The 18,420-nt window shown below is 44.6% G+C and overlaps 1 protein-coding gene across 3 annotated transcripts in view; it reads right to left on the bottom strand.

The window, feature by feature from the left end:
* Positions 1-7,271: 7,271 nt before the first annotated feature.
* Positions 7,272-18,420, bottom strand: part of ZDHHC20 (zinc finger DHHC-type palmitoyltransferase 20) — a 130,395-nt gene continuing 119,246 nt past the window's right edge. For all 3 annotated transcript variants that reach the window (XM_040340523.1, XM_040340524.1, XM_040340525.1), the window contains one exon: positions 7,272-9,857. The gene's annotated coding sequence lies outside the window, so the exon portion shown is untranslated. The remainder of the gene's footprint in view (positions 9,858-18,420) is intronic.

Raw genomic sequence — 18,420 nt, 5'->3', positions numbered from 1 at the left:
CTGATATAAAGTGCTTCAGATGCAGGTCTTCCTGATAAATGAGCTCACAGAGCGCTTACCTCAATGAATGAATCAATGGGCATTGAATGGTTATGCACCAGCTGCCTGAGCAGATGGTATCCTCAATGTGCGTCTTCCTGATACTGACAATATCTGTGATGGTCTTCAAGAAAATGGAGGCCATAAAATTGTCAGTTAAAGCGACGCAGTGCCGAATCGCAAAAAGTGGCCCGATCATTTGGCAGCCAAATCCTCCGGGGCTGAAGTGGTTAAGGTGAAAAAACACAAACGTTTACAACCCCATATACTAGTTTTTGGTCCTGACATTAATTAGAGCAGCTGTGATCCATAAGTTGTTAATCACTATAACTTTGTTTAGGAATCTTTGGCGCTATATTGCATTTTTGTTTTTTACATTAAGATGGCAAACCTTGGCACCCCAGATGTTTTGGAAGCCAACAGCCAACAAAAGATGAAAGAAAAGAATCCAGACAATGAGTAAGTAAAAGCTATTTATACATAAAAACATACAGCATGGATATGATACATAGAACACAGCATGATGTACAATATACAAGAACCGAAGAGGAATGTTACAGTATTGCACCTGGTCAGAGTAAAATAATTTGTTGCGGACTGCAGCACTGGCTGTAAAACCACCATACTGTCATAGCCCAGAACATTACCTTATATTATATGACACTTTTTCTGGTGTGACATATTGTCAGTGGATGTAAAAAGAACATGTATGATCATAGTGGCTGACCCATGCTTGAACTGGTCTTAGACTTCTTTTCAGAATAAAAGAAATTCTACTGGAATGAGGTGTACAATTTTTTTTTTACGAAGTGTAGTTGTAAATATTTAGTAGACTAAGTTGGCATACACATGGTTGGTGGCAGCTTCACTCCTGTACCCAGCTACATCATTAACACGTTTCCTGTTCCAGCAGGTGCCGCCACACAAGTAAGAATACTGATGGGGCAGATAAAAAAAAAAGAAACTGAGCAAAGTACATTTTGCTTATTCATACAAGAACCAGTGTTCTAAAAATCCCACTTGAGACTGGATGGTTCACCAACACTAGTGGAGGTCCATGATGGATATCCTTAAAAACGGTGCATTAAAAAGGTGTCTCTTAAACCCATTTTCAATTCAACAAGGGGGCATAGTTGCCAACGTAATATTTTTCTTCATTCCATCTGTCCCATTATTTTGGGATGCCAAATAATGCTGCCAAACAAATCAATCAGAACGTGATAATTAGAGGACCCCAAAACATTTTTATAGGATCCCATTTGGTGTTCTGATCCACAAGTTACACACCCCTGCCCTTAAAGTGGTTGTAAACCCTTGCATATACCCAGTGAAGTGACTGGCCTCAGGGGATAAACATAGAGGAAACACATCCTCCTACATAGGTTGTACCTGTCCATCTGCAGCCCTTTCTTCTCTACATCCATTCAAAGTGCTGAATGTTAAAGCTTGTCTGAGAGTTCAGAAAAAAAGGGGGGTAGAGAGCTGAAGTTACACTCTGCAGAGATTAGTAAGGAGAGCTCCAACAGCTGATTGGAAGCAAGGGACACACCTCCTTCACACAGCTCACAGGAACAGAGCTGAGGCTGTTAAATCAGCTGGAGGTCCCTCCTCGGTCACCATTTTTCTCTTGGTGTCAGGGAAACTTGTCAGAAGTGACTCATGCTGATAGCAGAGGAACAAAGCAGCAGTCAGAAATGACACTTTGTTCTTTAATTGAAACAAGTACACACTATAGAGGGATATGCTTTTATCCTGAGGTCACAACCACTTTAACGCAAAACCTCCAGTTGCTATAAAAGCATCCACTTAATTAGAAAGAGTATAATTGTGTGCGTGCGCATATGTATATATATATATATATATATATATATATATATATATATACATATACATACATACACATATACATATATATATATACACACACATACACACACACACACACACATTTAAAGCGGAGTTCCACCCAAAAAGGCTTCACTTCCTCATGCCCTTACCAAAGATGGCGGCGGCAGCCGAGAAACAGATCGGCTTTGGGTGCCGACATCGCAGGCGCCCAGGACAGGTGAGTGTCCATATATTAAAAGTCAGCTGCTGCTGTATTCGTAGCTGCTGGCTCTTAATATAAAAAAATTTCGGCGGAACTCTGCTTTAAATACACCACACACATATTGGTATTAGACAAGACCTCCTTACCTAAAGAGCAAGCTACATTCTTGTGAGTAGCCAACAAACAGCAGCTCCAAAGCAAGAACCTCCTCCATAATAGATAAAAAAACAAAACACAAAAGCAACAATGTACTTCTTTTTCCAGATTTAGCAATCAAGGTCTCTGACCTTTCTACTACCGGTAGCATCCCAGGATTGGAAATAAGAGACGCCTTTGCACTCAGTTGTTCTCAAAGTTGTATATAAAGGTTTACAGTCTCATCAATATCTTAGTAAAGGATTACCATATTTTGCTCCTTGGTGAACAAATTGCACCTTTTATTAAATGGCAAATACAAACAGGGATTACTCAGTCTTGGATGAACATTGATGAGATTGTTTTGTAGCCAATGTTTTGTAGTAAACCGCAGTTGAAAAAATAAAATTCCCTGCAAGGCAATGTCATAATGTGCTAGTATGCATAGCATACTAGCACATTATGCAAGACTTATGCAAGATTTACCTTAGAACGAAGCCCTCCAGTACTCCGCTGAGATGGCTAACATGTTCTTCTGGGTTTGCGTCCTCTGGCAACATAAATGGCCGGGGGCGCAATGACGTCACTCCCACGCATGCGTGCGGGAGCCGCCGTTTACTGCTCTTGAGGTCTGGCACTGTATATGCTGAACTTTCAGAGCGCATGCGTCGTTAATGTGCAAGTTTAGAAGATATTAGCACCTACAGGTTAGCCTTACCATAGGCTTGCCTGTAGCTACAAGTGGTAGAACTGAGGTTAATACCACTTTAAGCTTTAAAAAAGAAGCTGGTTATTTGCCAGGAACAGCTGTGCCAGAATATGTCTGCTCCAGTTTGAAAAATTCCTAGACATTGCTATCGAGTAAAGTTTACCACACTGGGGCTAAGCAAAGAAATTTGGAGGGGACCACTCTGGATCCTTAATATCCCAAACCATGAAATGGTGTATTTTCTGCACGATTTGATTTGTATCATTTACTGTAAACCACCTTAGATCCAGTTGTAAAATAAAGTGGTTGTTAAAAATCTGAAGTTCTAGTATAAAGCCATAGTTTATACTATACACCATAATACACCATATAATGGTAGTGATTTTGCCCACAGCAACATGGCTTGTCATTTTTATAAACCTAAAACTTGTTAGGCAGGCCATACATTACCCAATTCTCTTTACTTCAGCCATGGTCTGAAGGGAAGAAAATTGCTAGATTCCCTGATCAACACTGAATGCGTTGATCAGGGAATCCCTCCCGCGGAGCTATTGTATTCTGACAGTGGGATGTTTCCCAGCTTTTAGAATACAATGATCACTACTGGCTGATAAAAGCATTTGCAGAGATCGTATGAAAACAGGCTGACAGGCTGGTTGTACTGAAGGCAATCAATGCATCAAATTCATTGACGGATCGAAATTAGTCCGGTTCAGCGAGAACTTTGATCCGCCTATGGCTGCCTTTAGTCCTCCTAAAACAGTCAATGTGTGGGTGCCAGTGGGCTTATTCAACACCCATAGTTACATACTTGTTTGTAATAATTTCTTCACACATATTTATATTTCTACAGGGCACCAAGTCAATCTCCCCACCATAGCTCACAGTATTACTCCTATCCATACACACGAACCCCAGAGTCTAATTTCTCCTGCTACATTTATATTAATGTTAAAAACGTTATTAAAAATTAGGAAGAGACTCATTTGTAATAGCCACAGGTAGATCACTCTTTGAAGCTATGTATAAAGATCTTTCTATATAGTAACTGCTGGAAATAACCCAAAACAAAGATGATATCTGGTAAAACTAATATTTAAAACATCAAAATAAGATCGGGAGATGAGGATTATCATCAACAGCCAACCTCATTCAAGACGGCAAAGTGCAGCAGTCCCTAGTTACAGGTCGAAACTGAACTTTGTATGGGCGGAATACAATAAACTGAAATGTGATTGGTATCCAACGGCTCCCGTACTTTACACACCACCACTGCCTTTATTATATGCTCTATAGAGAGTTGACCAGCATGGTTTCCTATGACAAAGATAGACTCTGTAATCCAGTGACCTATAAACTATTCTGCATCAACACATTAAGAGCCCTTTAGACCCCTTTCACACAGGGTCGATTTGCAGGCACTATAACGCTAAAAATAGCGCCTGCAAAGCGATCTGAAACAGCCGCTGGTGTCTCTCCAGGGTGAAAGCCCCAAGGGCTTTCACACTGGAGCGGTGCGCTAGCAGGACGGTAAAAAAGTCCTTCTAGCAGCATCTTTGGAGCGGTGTGTATACCGCTCCTCCCCATTAAAATCAATGGGGCACCACGGCTATACAGCTGGCACAGCGCCTCTGCAGTGGTGCTTTGCGGTGGTCTTAACCCTTTCTCGGCCACTAGCCGTGGGTAAAAGCGATCCGTTAACAGCCAAATAGTGCCGCAAAATTAACGGTAAAGCACCGCTTTACCGCCCCCCCCCCCCCCCCCCTGTGTAAAAGGGGCCTTAGAGTTTTATAAACTTCAGGTTTCTTCCTCATTTAAATGATTAACACTTGGACATCAAATTGATTACGTTCTAAACACCAGAAACAGTTATAAAAATGTAAAAGTATAATGGAAAACTGCTCGTAAAAAATGTAATGCTTTGTTGGACTAATTATGTAAAATCTTGTGGCATAATACAATTTATAAAACAATATAAAAAGCAGTATAAATAAGCGCTGCCGATAAAAAATACTTATGAGGATCTGTGCATTTTCCCTTGTTTGGAAATAATTAGATTGACCTGCAGTCATTTATATCAAGATTTAACCAGTCTTTGAATGGTATACTGTATGGCGTGTGCTTTTCCTATGTATACACACTTTTCAGTGGACTGTGGCAACAGACATATAAACGTATAACATTTATTGTTGCAAGGAGTTGTGCCATAACTCACTTGGCACCAGTGACAGCCGGTCCACCCCCCTAGTTTGCATAATCGATTCATAGAACGATTTTTAAATAACCGATAATATGACTAACATTTTTTAACATCTTGAAGTTAAAAAATGTTAGTCATATTATCATTTATTTTAAAATAAATTGTTCCATCTGTGTAGCTGTGCGGTGCGCGCCAGACTAATAGGTTTCTATTAGGTCTGTTATTTAGTTTGTCCCAAACCCTCCCACTTGTGATGTTAGCAAATCAATATTCGCCATCAGTTTACAGCTTCTGGTCCCGGCCAATCAGAACAGGAGGCCGAAGAATTGGAACCCAGAAAGAAGACACAGAAACGCAGAAGCTGTGGCACCGGGAATTGGGGAGGGCTCAGCTTGTAGGGCGAGTGCCACCTGGAGAAGCTTCTTTGCAGCCCCCCAATTTTTTTTAGCACCAGTTGCCACTTTAAAGGATCACTACATACAGAGTTTCTAATAACATTCACAAATAAGAACATTTTGGCAGACGCACATCTAAAAAGCCAGAGAGCCCTGGGGCTAAAGCTGGACCTGATACAATCTTACTTCATATAAAAGTCTTTTAGTCTGGATTCACACCTATGTGTTGCAGTAATGTGTGATCAGTGTTAGTTTCGTCTACGAAAGGATTTGTCAATTTTCATCAGCGTCATGTTTTTAGCTACACAATAAACCCGAAAAAAACAATTGAATTTGGTCAATTGACGAAAACTGAAAGAAAATGCAAGGGAGGGACGTTTACCCACCTTAAAAAAATCAGTTTTCCTCAGAGCTCCCCTATCTGTTAAAGCCCCAGTCCCCTGACTATCAGCAAGCTGGATTGGCTGAGAGACACAGGCTTCCATCAATCTTTTCCATTTTCTATGCAGTTCCACAAAATACACTCATTCACAGCTCTTTGGCGCCCTCTACTGGCCTTTTATAAACAGCAGAACCCCTAGTCTAAATTAATAGCACATTAAAGTTTAAACATGTATTGCACTTCTGCACTACCACATAAGAAGAAATAGGGGGCATCTTACAAAGCTGCTGAAAGAAAACATAAAAATAAAAATGTTTTTTTTTTTCTTTCTTGATATTTAATGTTGGTGACAATATGTGCAATGGCATTCCAGCCAATATAGTTTATAGTTTTTTTCTTTTATATTTTAAAGTTGCATTTCTGTTTGTCAAAAAGCAATATTTTTTGGTTATGAAACTTGTTTTATATATAAAGACGTTAAATATCACAACAGCTGAATCTGTGTCTGTAGTGCACGTTAAAGGGTCACTAACGGAATTTAGCTAGCTTCCTTTACCTTACTGCAGTCCTGGTTTCATGTCCCCATTGTTCGTTTTTGCTTTGATGTTGCTGTAATTCCTCTCTGTTCTGGATACTTCCTGGTTGTCTGTTTCCTGATCACCACAGTACTGGGAGATTTCTCACTGTGGTGACTAATCAAGGAGGTGCAATTACTGTGTGTCAGCACCAATCCAGTTTCGTTTTACAAAGCATCACTGCCCTCTATTGGCTCTTTGTCTCTGTACATCAGAGAACCAGGAAACAACAGCAAAAACAAAACTAAACTGCAGGTACATTATATGATTGTTTTTTTTTATCTATTTTTAATCATTTTTAAAAGGAATCAGTTAACTATTATGTCTCTATACCCTGTAAACCGTAATTTCAGCAAAAATTATTTCTTCCTTTAGTGACCCTTTAACACCATAAATGACATGTTATTAGATTTTTTTACTCCAGGAGTATATAAGAAGTTTGGCAATTCTAGAGAAATGATTAAATATTGCATTACAATTTAACTTAACTAAGTTTTAGTCAACTATAATATACTGGAGATTTTTGTCAACTGAAATATGAATAAAACAATTCAGATGACTACAATACGACTAAAACTAAATTGAAATTTTACATAAAAATTAGAAGTGTGTGTGATAAAATGCGTTTTATTGCATGTTACCACAATGTGCAGCATTTGTGAGATGTAACGCCATACCATTCATTTACAGTGGGAGTCTAATGCAGAAGTACATGCACCCATGCTTCAGTGCAACACAATGCACGCACCACGTGTTGTATTAACACAATGCTGCAGTGGCTTGTCATTTATCTATTACCATGCATTTGGCAGCCCATCCTCAACTATTGGGCTGCCCCAATACAATGCATATTAACGTGCATGCCGAAAAAATACTGTTCCATTTTACAAAGCTGATAGGGGACAGAGCCATTATGTTTGGGCGTTTTTTTCCCCCACAAATGTAGATAAATTCTAGTATTTGAGGAAGTTCCTGCCCCCTTATCATAAGTGTATCAGACAGCTATACCACATACCACCAATTCACACACAAGCAAAAAGGGTATGGACAGATGTTCCTCCACACAGAATGGAGGAAAAACAGTTCACACATGACCCCCACTTAGTTTGGCACACAACTGCACCAGGAGACCAGTGTATTACTGAGCTACTACTCCCTAAGGGGGTTCTAAAAGCCAAGACTTTTTTTTACCTTAATGCATTCCTTGCATTAGAGTAACAAAGTGTTTTAGTAGCCGTATTGCCCCTCCTCCCTAAATACTAAAGTCCTCACTCGATCCAGTGCTATGCCCGTCTGTAGCTGCTCTCTCAGGTTTTGGCCAAGGCAGCAGAAGCTTTTGGCTTATGCTGCTGTAAATCAAATTCCAAGCTGCTGAAAAGTGGAGGGCAGGGACGGTGCTGAGCGGTGTCCATCTATGGACACACACAGCCCAGCTGAGGGGCTAGCCCACACGACTGGCCCTTATTGTAAGCGGCTTGCTGTGGTGGCAGACACAGAAGAGGATGAGCCAAGAGTGCCAGTGTGGGACCCTAGAAGAAGAGGGTTTGAGCAGGTGAATCTAACATGGCCTTTATAACGGCTTTAATCTGAAATGGGTAATCATCTGATGTCCAAGGGAAAGAGTGGAAGGGTGCATGTCAAGTGCACAGGAAAATGTCTAAAGACCTGATTTATTTTTTTTTATTCTAAAATAAGTATGCGGTGAGCTTTAAAGGGGATCCTTCATTACTGCCGTTACCCTCCACAGACAAGGCTCCCAGTTATTGCTGGAGGGTACTGAAACCTAAATACAGAAGGGGTGCTGGGACAGACAAGTCACCGCACACAAGGCGGCTCAGGAGCTGGGTAATTGGAGCCTCCAGCGCTAGAACCTCGTCTGCGACAGACAACTGACAGGTTCTCTTTAAAATGAAGGTGGAATATAGCAGAATAATTGACTTCCTCACCACAAATAGTCAATGTTAGGCCTCATTTACTCTAAAATGGCAGTGGATTTAGAGCAATAAGCTGTACAGCAAAACTACAGAAATGTCCAACATCTAATTTCCTGTGCAGATATAATTACGTAAACGTGTACATAGATGTTATTAGCAACTCATTTATATAAACATTTTAATAATACTGGCCCTTTAAAGGGGTTTTTCAATTAGTCTAACAGATATGGTTCTGCTTATCCTGCTGCTGGTTTTATTTTTTTGGTGACACAATCCAACCCTGGTCTCAGGAATCCATTTGTTTTTAAAGAATTTCCAATGCAAGGCTTTGAAACGCACAGAAAAGCCTATCAATTCCAAGCGTAGCTATGGTCTGAGCTAATTAGAGATTCAGGGAGATTCTATTGGTCATTGTCATGGGTTTTCCCAAAACGCTGCAACCTTGTATAGGTCTGTATAGGTAATGGTTCCTCAGCCAAACTGCAACAAAACATATTACAACTTCTGCCGAAGCATTTAGCGCACACATTACAAAATGTTTACAGAAACATAAAATCATGCAGAAAAATAGAGGCACTGCCTGTACCAGCAGCTTTCTAGATAGCATTTTTCTAACCCAAACCTACAGAAAACGTCTGATCAGCTGCTACAGGCAACACCCCGTCACTACAGTTTTATAAATAGCCCTCCCAGGACGTCATGTAGTAAAGAGAAATGCTATGTGTTGTCCGTAGCAACCAGACTCTCCATTTCCTAACCTGGACTAAAACCTTAAAAAGAAAATATCTGGCCACTAAAGCAACTTTTTCTTCGTTATGAACTTGTAAAAGTTAGGCCCACCATGAGGCGATACCGATCATGTCAATGGTTCTGTAGGAAGCAAGGACAGCATAGTCCTAAATACTGGTCGAGTCCACAAAATGAATGTCTTAACTTCATGCATATGAACTTTGTACCAGTTATCCACTTGCAAGGCTGTCAGGACCTTTCAGAACTAGCACAGGTTAGCGATATCCTTTGGGTTCTGACCAGTGATGGTGCTGGTACAAAAGCCAGGCCTCGGCATAGCCCCATGCAGCCTGGTCTCCCGTATAACAAAGTCTTGGCAATAACTGCTTCAAACAGGACGATGTAGACATACCATACTTGGAAAGGGGGTTATTGCATTGTAAAAGTTGGATGCAGACTAAAACACTGAAGTCGATAGGACAAAATAAGGTTAAAGTAAAAAATTGCTATGCAATAAAAGTCATTGTGTAAAAGGGTGATTATGTTGCATTAATGCACTATGAGGATATTAAGGCAACAGTTATCTTTTGATGGTGCTTCTGAGGCAATCTCAGCAGTGCTGGGAAACACTGCTCTCTGGACGTTTTGCATGAAGGTTTCGTGGCACCAGGATACATGGTATTCCAGCACATTGTGTGCAGCTGGCTGCCTGTATGGAGGAAGGAAAGGGCAGTTTAAGTTCAAGAAATCAAAGTGTATCTAAGAGACATGTTTTCTACTACTAGAGTGGAAGAAGTGTTAAATCCCCTCTCAGGTTTTTATTGCTCTCCGCATCACAGAATGACCCCCTCAATTGGTCCTTTGAACACTTTCATCTGGATGGAAAGTTATGTAAAATCCAAAATTCTACTATAGTCAGTGCTCATATCCATTTTATTTGTACATACAATTGCTTGCCTGGAGGTCAGCTTTAAAAATGTGTATTACAGTTACTGAGAGGTTAAGCAGAGTGGGAAAGGCAGGTGTGATTGGGACAGCCACAAAAACCTGACAGATACCCAGAAAAAAAGGGATTTTTAAATACAGCTTACCTGTAAAATCCTTTTCTTGGAGTACATCACGGGACACAGAGCGGCATATTCATTACTATGTGTGTGGGTTATATGGAGTACCTTCAGGTGATGGACACTGGCAATCTCAAACAGGAAGTCCCCTCCCTATATAACCCCCTCCCATAGGAGGAGTACCTCAGTTTTGTAGCAAGCAGTATGCCTCCCAAAATGGTCCCCATAAGAGGGGTGGGAGCTCTGTGTCCCGTGATGTACTCCAAGAAAAGGATTTTACAGGTAAGCTGTATTTAAAAATCCCTTTTTCTTTATCGTACATCACGGGACACAGAGCGGCATATTCATTACTATGTGGGATGTCCCAAAGCAATGCTTTAATGAGGGGAGGGAGACATCTTCCCAAGGATTTAATTCTGAGATAACTCAAATAATAATAATAAATCCAACTTAGTCGAGAAATAAAATTTAAATTTTTTAACTCAAGGGTGCCCCCGATTCTGAGGGTCTTAAAAATGCGGCCTGCAGCAGTTCCTGCCAAAACGGCTGTATCAGTATTCCTTCTTACGTCCAACCGGTCTGATTTAGAACACTTGCGGACTCAGGACCAGGTTGCCGCCTTGCATATTTGAGCCCCAGGGAACTGATGGTGTGCTGTCCAAGGAGGCGCCCATGGCTCTGGCAGAAAGAGCCCTTACTGGCAACGGAAGAGGCAGTCCTTCAAGCTGTAGGCCTGAGTAAATAATAGCTTCCTCTCTCACGAGAGGATGGCTTTTGCAGCTGCCTGCCCCTTCTTGGCTCATCTGGAAAAAATGAACAACACATCTGTTTTCCGGAACTTCTCTGTAGCTCTAAGATAGGCCTTTATGGCCTTGACCATACCCAAGGTATATAGCAACCCTTCCTTTTGGAAGTAGGTTTCGGAGAAGGATGATAGTACCAAATCCTGGTTAGGAAAGAACTGGATATAACCTTTGGTGGGCAGGGAGGATGCGGATGGAGAACCACCTCGTCCTTGTGAGAAAAATTAAGATATAACTTCTTATAAGATAAGGCTGCTATTTCTGCTCTCTTTGGCCAAACTATGGCAACCAGAAATCCCAGCTTCCTTGATAGCCAATCACAGGAATTTCAGCCAACGACTCACAAGGTTGTTCCTGTAGAGTTGACCGAGTCCCACGGCAAGTGGGGACATACCCGGAGGATTAATGCGCAAGACCCTCTGAAAGAAGGTGTCAACCGCGAGTGGGAGTCCACCACTCCTAACTGGAGAAACTTAACATTTGATCAATGTATACTTGCGGCAAACTATTCCTTCGACACATACCAGTCTACATAGGCTTCCCGGACCCTGTAACAAATCACCCTGGAGACCGGCCCTCTAATCCTGATCAGGGTAGAGATTATCTGCCTAAAACGGCCTCTACTACTGAGAATCAGGGATTCAGCCGCCAGGCCGTCAAATTTAGACGCCGTAATGCAGGGTGTAGGATCGGGCCTTGTGAGAGTAGGTCTGGCCGTAGAGGAAGTGCCCAAGGTTCTCCCACTGCCATCCTCAGGATTAGTGAGTACCATGCCCTCCTGGGCCATGCTGGAGCTACCAGGATGACTGGTTTGTGCTCCACCCTGATCCTGCGTAACAGGCGGGGTAGCAACTGTAGCGGGGGAAAGGCATATAGCAGTTTGAACTGATGCCACGGACAAACCAATGCATCGGTTCCGCAGGCCATAGGGTCCCGAGTACGGGACATGAACCTGTCTAGTTTCTTGTTGAATCTAGATGCCATGACGTCCACGTCCGGTATTCCCCACCTCTGGCAGATTAACTGAAAAACTTTAGGGTGCAGAGACCACTCCCCTGGCGACAGAGACTGACGACTCAAGAAGTCCGCTTGCACGTTGTCCACCCCGGGAATGAAAATTGCCGATATACAGGGCACATGAGCCTCTGCCCACAGGAAAATCAAGCTCACTTCTCTCTGAGCTGATTGACTTTTGGTTCCCCCTTGGTGATTTATATATGCTACAGCCGTTGCATTATCCGACTGAATCCTCACCGGGAACCCCTGTAATTTGGATGTCCAAGCCTCGAGGGCCAGCCGAGCAGCTCTAAGCTCCAAGATGTTGATGGGCAACTGCCTCTCCGCATGTGCCCAAGTGCCTTGGCGAGTGCAACCATCCAAGACCGCTCCCCAGCCCTTTAGGCTGGCATCTGTGGTTACTATCTTCCAGGCTATGGGGCTGAACGATTTTCCCTTTAGCAGGTTCTGAGGGTTTAACCACCAACACAGACTTTGCCGGACTCTTGCTGACAGAGGCAACGGAAACTCCAAGGCCTGCGCCTTCTTGCTCCAAGCTGCCAGAATGGCTGCCTGTAGGATGCGAGTGTGGCTCTGAGCGTAAGGTACCGCCTCGAACGTGGCCACCAGCTTGCCTAGTAAACGCATACATAGGCGAATAGTTGGTTCTCTTTTACTCAGAACCAGCTGAATCAATTCTTTGATAGCCCTGACCTTTACCAGGGGTAGAAAAACCTTTTGCTGAGCTGTGTCTAACCTCATGCCGAGATAATCCAACTGTTTTGCGGGTTGGAATACTGATTTTTCTCGGTTTATGACCCAGCCGAACCTCTCGAGGATCTGAACCGTGAGGGCAACCGCTCGCTCCAAACAAGGAGAGGAGTGGTCTATGATCAAGAGGTCGTCCAAATATGCCAGGACCGTGACACCCTGGATTCTTAGACTGGCTAATATTGGAGCTAGAACCTTCGTGAACACCCGGGGGGCCGTAGCCAGCCCGAAAGGAAGCGCCACAAATTGGAAGTGACGCTGAGCCACTGAGAAACGTAAAAATCTCTGATGTGGCTGAAAGATCGGTATATGAAGGTAAGCATCCTTTATGTCTATGGAGGCCAGAAAATCGTCCTTCTGGAGCACGGCGGCTGCTGACCGAACAGACTCCATCCGGAATGACTGAACCTTTAGATAAATGTTTAAATTTTTTAGGTCCAAAATTGGCCTGACCTCGCCGTTGGGCTTTGGCACGACAAATAGATTGGAGTAGAAACCTAGCCCTTGTTCTTGGACTGGTACCTCTACTATCACGCCTTGATAAATCAGACGATCCAATGCCGCCAAAAAGGGGGACCTCTTTGCTGGATCGTTTGGAATTCTTGATTCCTGATAATGAGGAGGAGGAAACTTTAAAAACTCTAATCTGTAGCCTGTGGCCACAGAAGATCGGACCCATCTGTCGGGGATGTTGGCTTCCCAGATCTTTGAAAAGAAACGAAGCCTTCCCCCTATCCTCGTGGGTGGGGGCATCTCTTCATAAGGCAGACTTAGGGGCAGGCTTTGCTGGCTTGCGATACCAAGGCTTTTTGCCTCCCGGGGCCTGTCCCTGCGATTTAAAATTTGATCGCGCAGGAGGCCGTCGATACTGCCTGGCATTAGAGGGCCCTGGCACAGGGGAAAGTTGCCTCTTAAATGTAGGACCCCGAGATCTCTTCTTGACTGGCAAAAGGGTACTCTTGCCACTTGAGATAGTCTGAATGTATTTATCCAGATCTTCTCCGAAGAGTCGACCTCCATGGAAAGGGAAACCTGCCAAAAGCTTTTTGCATGGGGGCTCGGCCGCCCAGTTCTTTAACCATAAGAGCCTTCTCATATGCACTAAAAATAGAGATAAGCGAGATGCCTGCTGAATGGAATCTTTTATAGCATCCACCGCAAAGCAAAGAGCTCTGGGTATATCGGACAGCTCTTCTGCCTGTTGGGCAGGGATGTCCTTAAGCATCTGTTTAGTCTGGTCCTTTAAAGCCTGACAGACTCCTATAGCAGCCACCGCTGGCTGTACCACTGCCCCTGCCGTGGAAAAAGAAGCTTTTAAGAGAGTTTCCAACCGTTTATCAACCGGGTCCTTAAACATCTGAATGTTTTCTACCGGACAAGTTAGTGATTTATTTACACAAGAGATGGCAGCATCCACAGCTGGGAGCGCCCATTTTTTGGCAAACTTCTCCTCTAACGGGTAGATAACAGAAAATTTTTTAGGCGGCAAAAAAATTCTGTCTGGTCGTACCCAATCTTGGAAAATTAGCTCCTCTAATAACGGATGGACTGGAAAAACTGCGTTATTCAGGGGCGCCTTTAAGGAGCCCAAAGAGGAAACTGCCGGACTCCGGAGCTCCGGTAAAGGCAGGTTAAATGCTGAGTGTACCATGTCCGTCAAAGACTGGACCCACAGGCTCTCTGCTTGGGAGGCTGAGAATGGTTCCTCAATAGTAGATTCCTCAATTTCTGAACCCTCTGGGTTCTCGTCCAATAGATCCTCCTGAAATTCTGATTCCTCCAGTGAAATCACTTCAGCATCCGAGGATACACACTTTGGCGAAGGGGACCTAGCCCGCTTTTTGCCTGGAAAAGATTTAGTGAGCATAGCTGCCAATCTTTTCTCTAGCCCTTCTAATGCGGTAGCTAGCTTTTCCTCTGTGACGAACACAGGGTTGGGTGGATCTGGGCCAGCCACTGCACCAGATCCCCCTATTGGCTCAACCAAGGCGGCCACAACTGGGTCAGGTGGGGAGAGTACCGGCATAGCCTGACTCGTATCCTCAGAATCCGAGGGGGAACCCTTTTGCTTTTTTACATTTTTAGACCCCCTTGATCCTGAGCCTTTGGGTGCCATGGTACAAAACCGAGGTTCTTAGCCTGCAACAACTAACTGTACGCAGCTAGGAAATAATTTTGAAAGGTTTAGGGAGCAATAGGATTACTAGTGTCCAAAAACCCTGGTGAGGCCGAAATCAAATATAAAGGAAAAAAAATTTTTTTTTTTTTTTTTTAATATGCTATTATGTTCCTTTAACCACTTCCCGCCCGGCCTATGGCCGATTTACGTCCGGGAAGTGGTTATGAAATCCTGACAGGACGTTCCAGAACGTCCTGCAGGATTTCATGCCGCGCGCGCCCGTGGGGGCGCGCATCGCGGCGATCGGTGATGCGGGGTGTCAGTCTGACACCCTGCATCTCCGATCTCGGTAAAGAGCCTCCGGCGGAGACTCTTTACCACGTGATCAGCCGTGTCCAACCACGGCTGATCACGATGTAAACAGGAAGAGCCGCCGATGGCTCTTCCTCCTCGCGTCTGACAGACGCGAGTAGAGGATAGCCGATCGGCGGCTCTCCTGACAGGGGGGGTTCGCGCTGATTGGTTATCAGCGCAGCCCCCCCTCGGATCGCCACCCTGGACCACCAGGGATGCCCACCCTGGACCACCAGGGTGGGCAAAAAAAAAAAAAACAGAAAAAAAAAAAAGTTAAAAAAAAAAAAAAAAAAAAAGCATAAAGAAAAAAGATGCCAGTCAGTGCCCACAAATGGGCACTGACTGGCAACAATCAGTGCTGCCACCCCAGTGTCCATCAGCGCCACCCCAGTGTCCATCAGCGCCACCCCAGTGTCCATCAGCGCCACCCCAGTGTCCATCAGCGCCACCCCACAGTGCCCATCCATGCCCAGTGCCCACCTAGCAGTGCCCATCTGTGCCACCCATAAGTATACATCAGTGCCGCCCATGAGTGCCCATCTGTGCCGCCTATGTGTGCCCATCAGTGCCGCCTATGTGTGCCCATCAGTGCTGCCTATGTGTGCCCATCAGTGCCGCCTATGTGTGCCCATCAGTGCCGCCTGTGTGCCCATCAGTGCCGCCTATGTGTGCCCATCAGTGCCGCCTATGTGTGCCCATCAGTGTCGCATACCAGCGCCGCCAATCAGTGCCACCTCATCTGTGCCCGTCAGTACTACCTCATCGATGTCCATCAGTGCCATCTCATCGGTGCCCATTAGTGCCGCCATATCAGTGCCCGTAATTGAAAGAGAAAACTTATTTACAAAAAAATTAACAGAAAAAAATAAAAACGTATTTTTTTTTCCAAATTTTCAGCCTTTTTTTAGTTGTTGCGCAAAAAAAAAAAATCGCAGAGGTGATCAAATACCACCAAAAGAAAGCTCTATTTGTGGAAAAAAAAGGACGCCAATTTTGTTTGGGTACAGTGTAGCATGACCGCGCAATTGCCATTCAAAGTGCGACAGTGCTGAAAGCTGAAAATTGGCTTGGGCGGGAAGCTGCGTAAGTACCTGGTATGGAAGTGGTTAAATTAGAAGTAATTATATTTACTTTCCTTTTTTTTTTTTTTTTTACGGCCCCACCAATATCTTTTTTCCAGCCCTTCAACCTGCTGACAAAGGGGAATTTTTGGCTAAATAAGAAAAAATAGGCCAAGCCTATGATGTACTACCCCTTTCTTGCCACCGGGGGTCGCAGGAGTGCCGCTCTGTGTCCTCTCTCCTCCAGATCAGCTTCAGACTGATCTATGCGCGCAGCCTGTCACTCTTAACAGAGGCGGGACACGCCTCTTCCTGCGTGCTCCCGCCCTCCCCCCTCTCCCGATGGCGCGAAATTCATCTATTTCCTGCGTGCCCGCGCGCGCGCGCGTGACAGGGAGAGGAGAGAGAGACACATGGAGACGCCAGACGCCGACAGAGCTGGGAGAAAGGACGCGCTGCAGGGCGGCAAATTTGAATCCCCCGGACAGGTAGGCTGCAATAGAGACTCTAAGGAATCAGTTGCTTAGCCCCAAGGGTCTCTCCCTAGACCCTGTATACCCAGCAGAACAGCAGGTAGCCAGAAGAAGATTGTTTGGACAGGGGGCCAGAGAATGGGGAGGAACAAAACAAATCATCCTGTCCACTAACGGACATAGTGACCTTGGTGCCCATGCAGAGCATACTTAGGCTGCCCCCCCTTGTGGTCCCCCTTGGGAAGCTCGCAGTCGAACCAAGTTCCGCAGGCTCCCCACTTACCTGCTCCATGCCGCAGGACATTTGTAACAAACACAGTCCAATCTTCTCCCATCTCCGTGGGAAGTGTAGTAGACCTTCAGGCACTGGGGTCCTAAAAGGAACCGCTGTCCTGGACCTATACAGCACCTCTGGCAAACAGGGAACTCCTGGCTTAGAAAAGCTGTGAGCCCTGGGCCCAGGGTCCAGCCCTCCAGAGAGGGCATTATAGGCAAAAACCCCCTGGATTTGGGGGCCCGGGTACTGTCCACTTCGGCACTGAGGCACTCTGGACAGATCCGGTTAGCCCGCCTTGATCCCAAGGATATGGAGGCAAGCTATTCCGTGACCAACACCTAAGACACTGGCGAAAAAACTGAGGTACTCCTCCTATGGGAGGGGGTTATATAGGGAGGGGACTTCCTGTTTGAGATTGCCAGTGTCCATCACCTGAAGGTACTCCATATAACCCACACACATAGTAATGAATATGCCGCTCTGTGTCCCGTGATGTACGATAAAGAAACAAACACACTCTCATGCTTAAAAAATGGTTTTGGCAGGAGGTGAGCTTTAACAAACCAAAAAAATAAAAAGATACCGGCCATAACCTGACCAGATTTATTTTTGTAAGCAACCCAAAAAAGCTTTAACAGATTTAGTAAAGTGTCATATTATAAAACCATATAACCAATTCTTGCATCCATGGCTAGAGGACTATCCCTATAGGGTTTATTTACTAAAGCTAGAGGGCCAGATTCTCAAAAGAGTTACGCCGGTGTATCTACTGATACACTGGCGTAATTCGAAATTCCCGCCGGCGTATCATTGTTTTGTATTCGCAAAACAAGATACGCCGGAATTAGGCTAGGATCAGACTGGTGTAAGTCACTTACACCGTCGGATCCTAAATGCAATACAACGCTTACCGCTAGGTGGCGTTTACGTTCAGGTCTCATTTGACTATGCAAATGAGCCTGATACGCCGATTCCCGAACGAATTTGCATCGCGTACTCGTCATTTACGTTGTTTCCATAAGCGTAAGGTTACCCCTGCTATATGAGGGGTAACCTTACGCCAGTCCGCCGTATGCCATGTTAAGTATGGCGTCGGGTCCGTGTCGTCTTTTTCCGTCGTTTTCCCAAGTCGTTCTTGAATACGACTTTACGTCAATGACGCTCACGTCGGCGTCATTGACATTTTCCGTCGTGAGCTGGAGCATGCGCACTGGGCTATTTTTCAGCCCGGCGCATGCGCAGTTCAATCGGCGCGGGAGCGTGCTTAATTTGAATACAAGCCGCCCCCTTTGAATTACGCGGCCATACGCCGGGCCATTTACACTACGCCGCCGCAAATTACGGAGCAAGTGCT

This window comes from Rana temporaria, chromosome 2 (assembly GCF_905171775.1).
Source record: "Rana temporaria chromosome 2, aRanTem1.1, whole genome shotgun sequence".
Lineage (NCBI taxonomy): Eukaryota > Metazoa > Chordata > Amphibia > Anura > Ranidae > Rana > Rana temporaria.
Note: the sequence above shows the minus strand (reverse complement) of the source record. Positions and strands in the feature narration are given on the sequence as shown.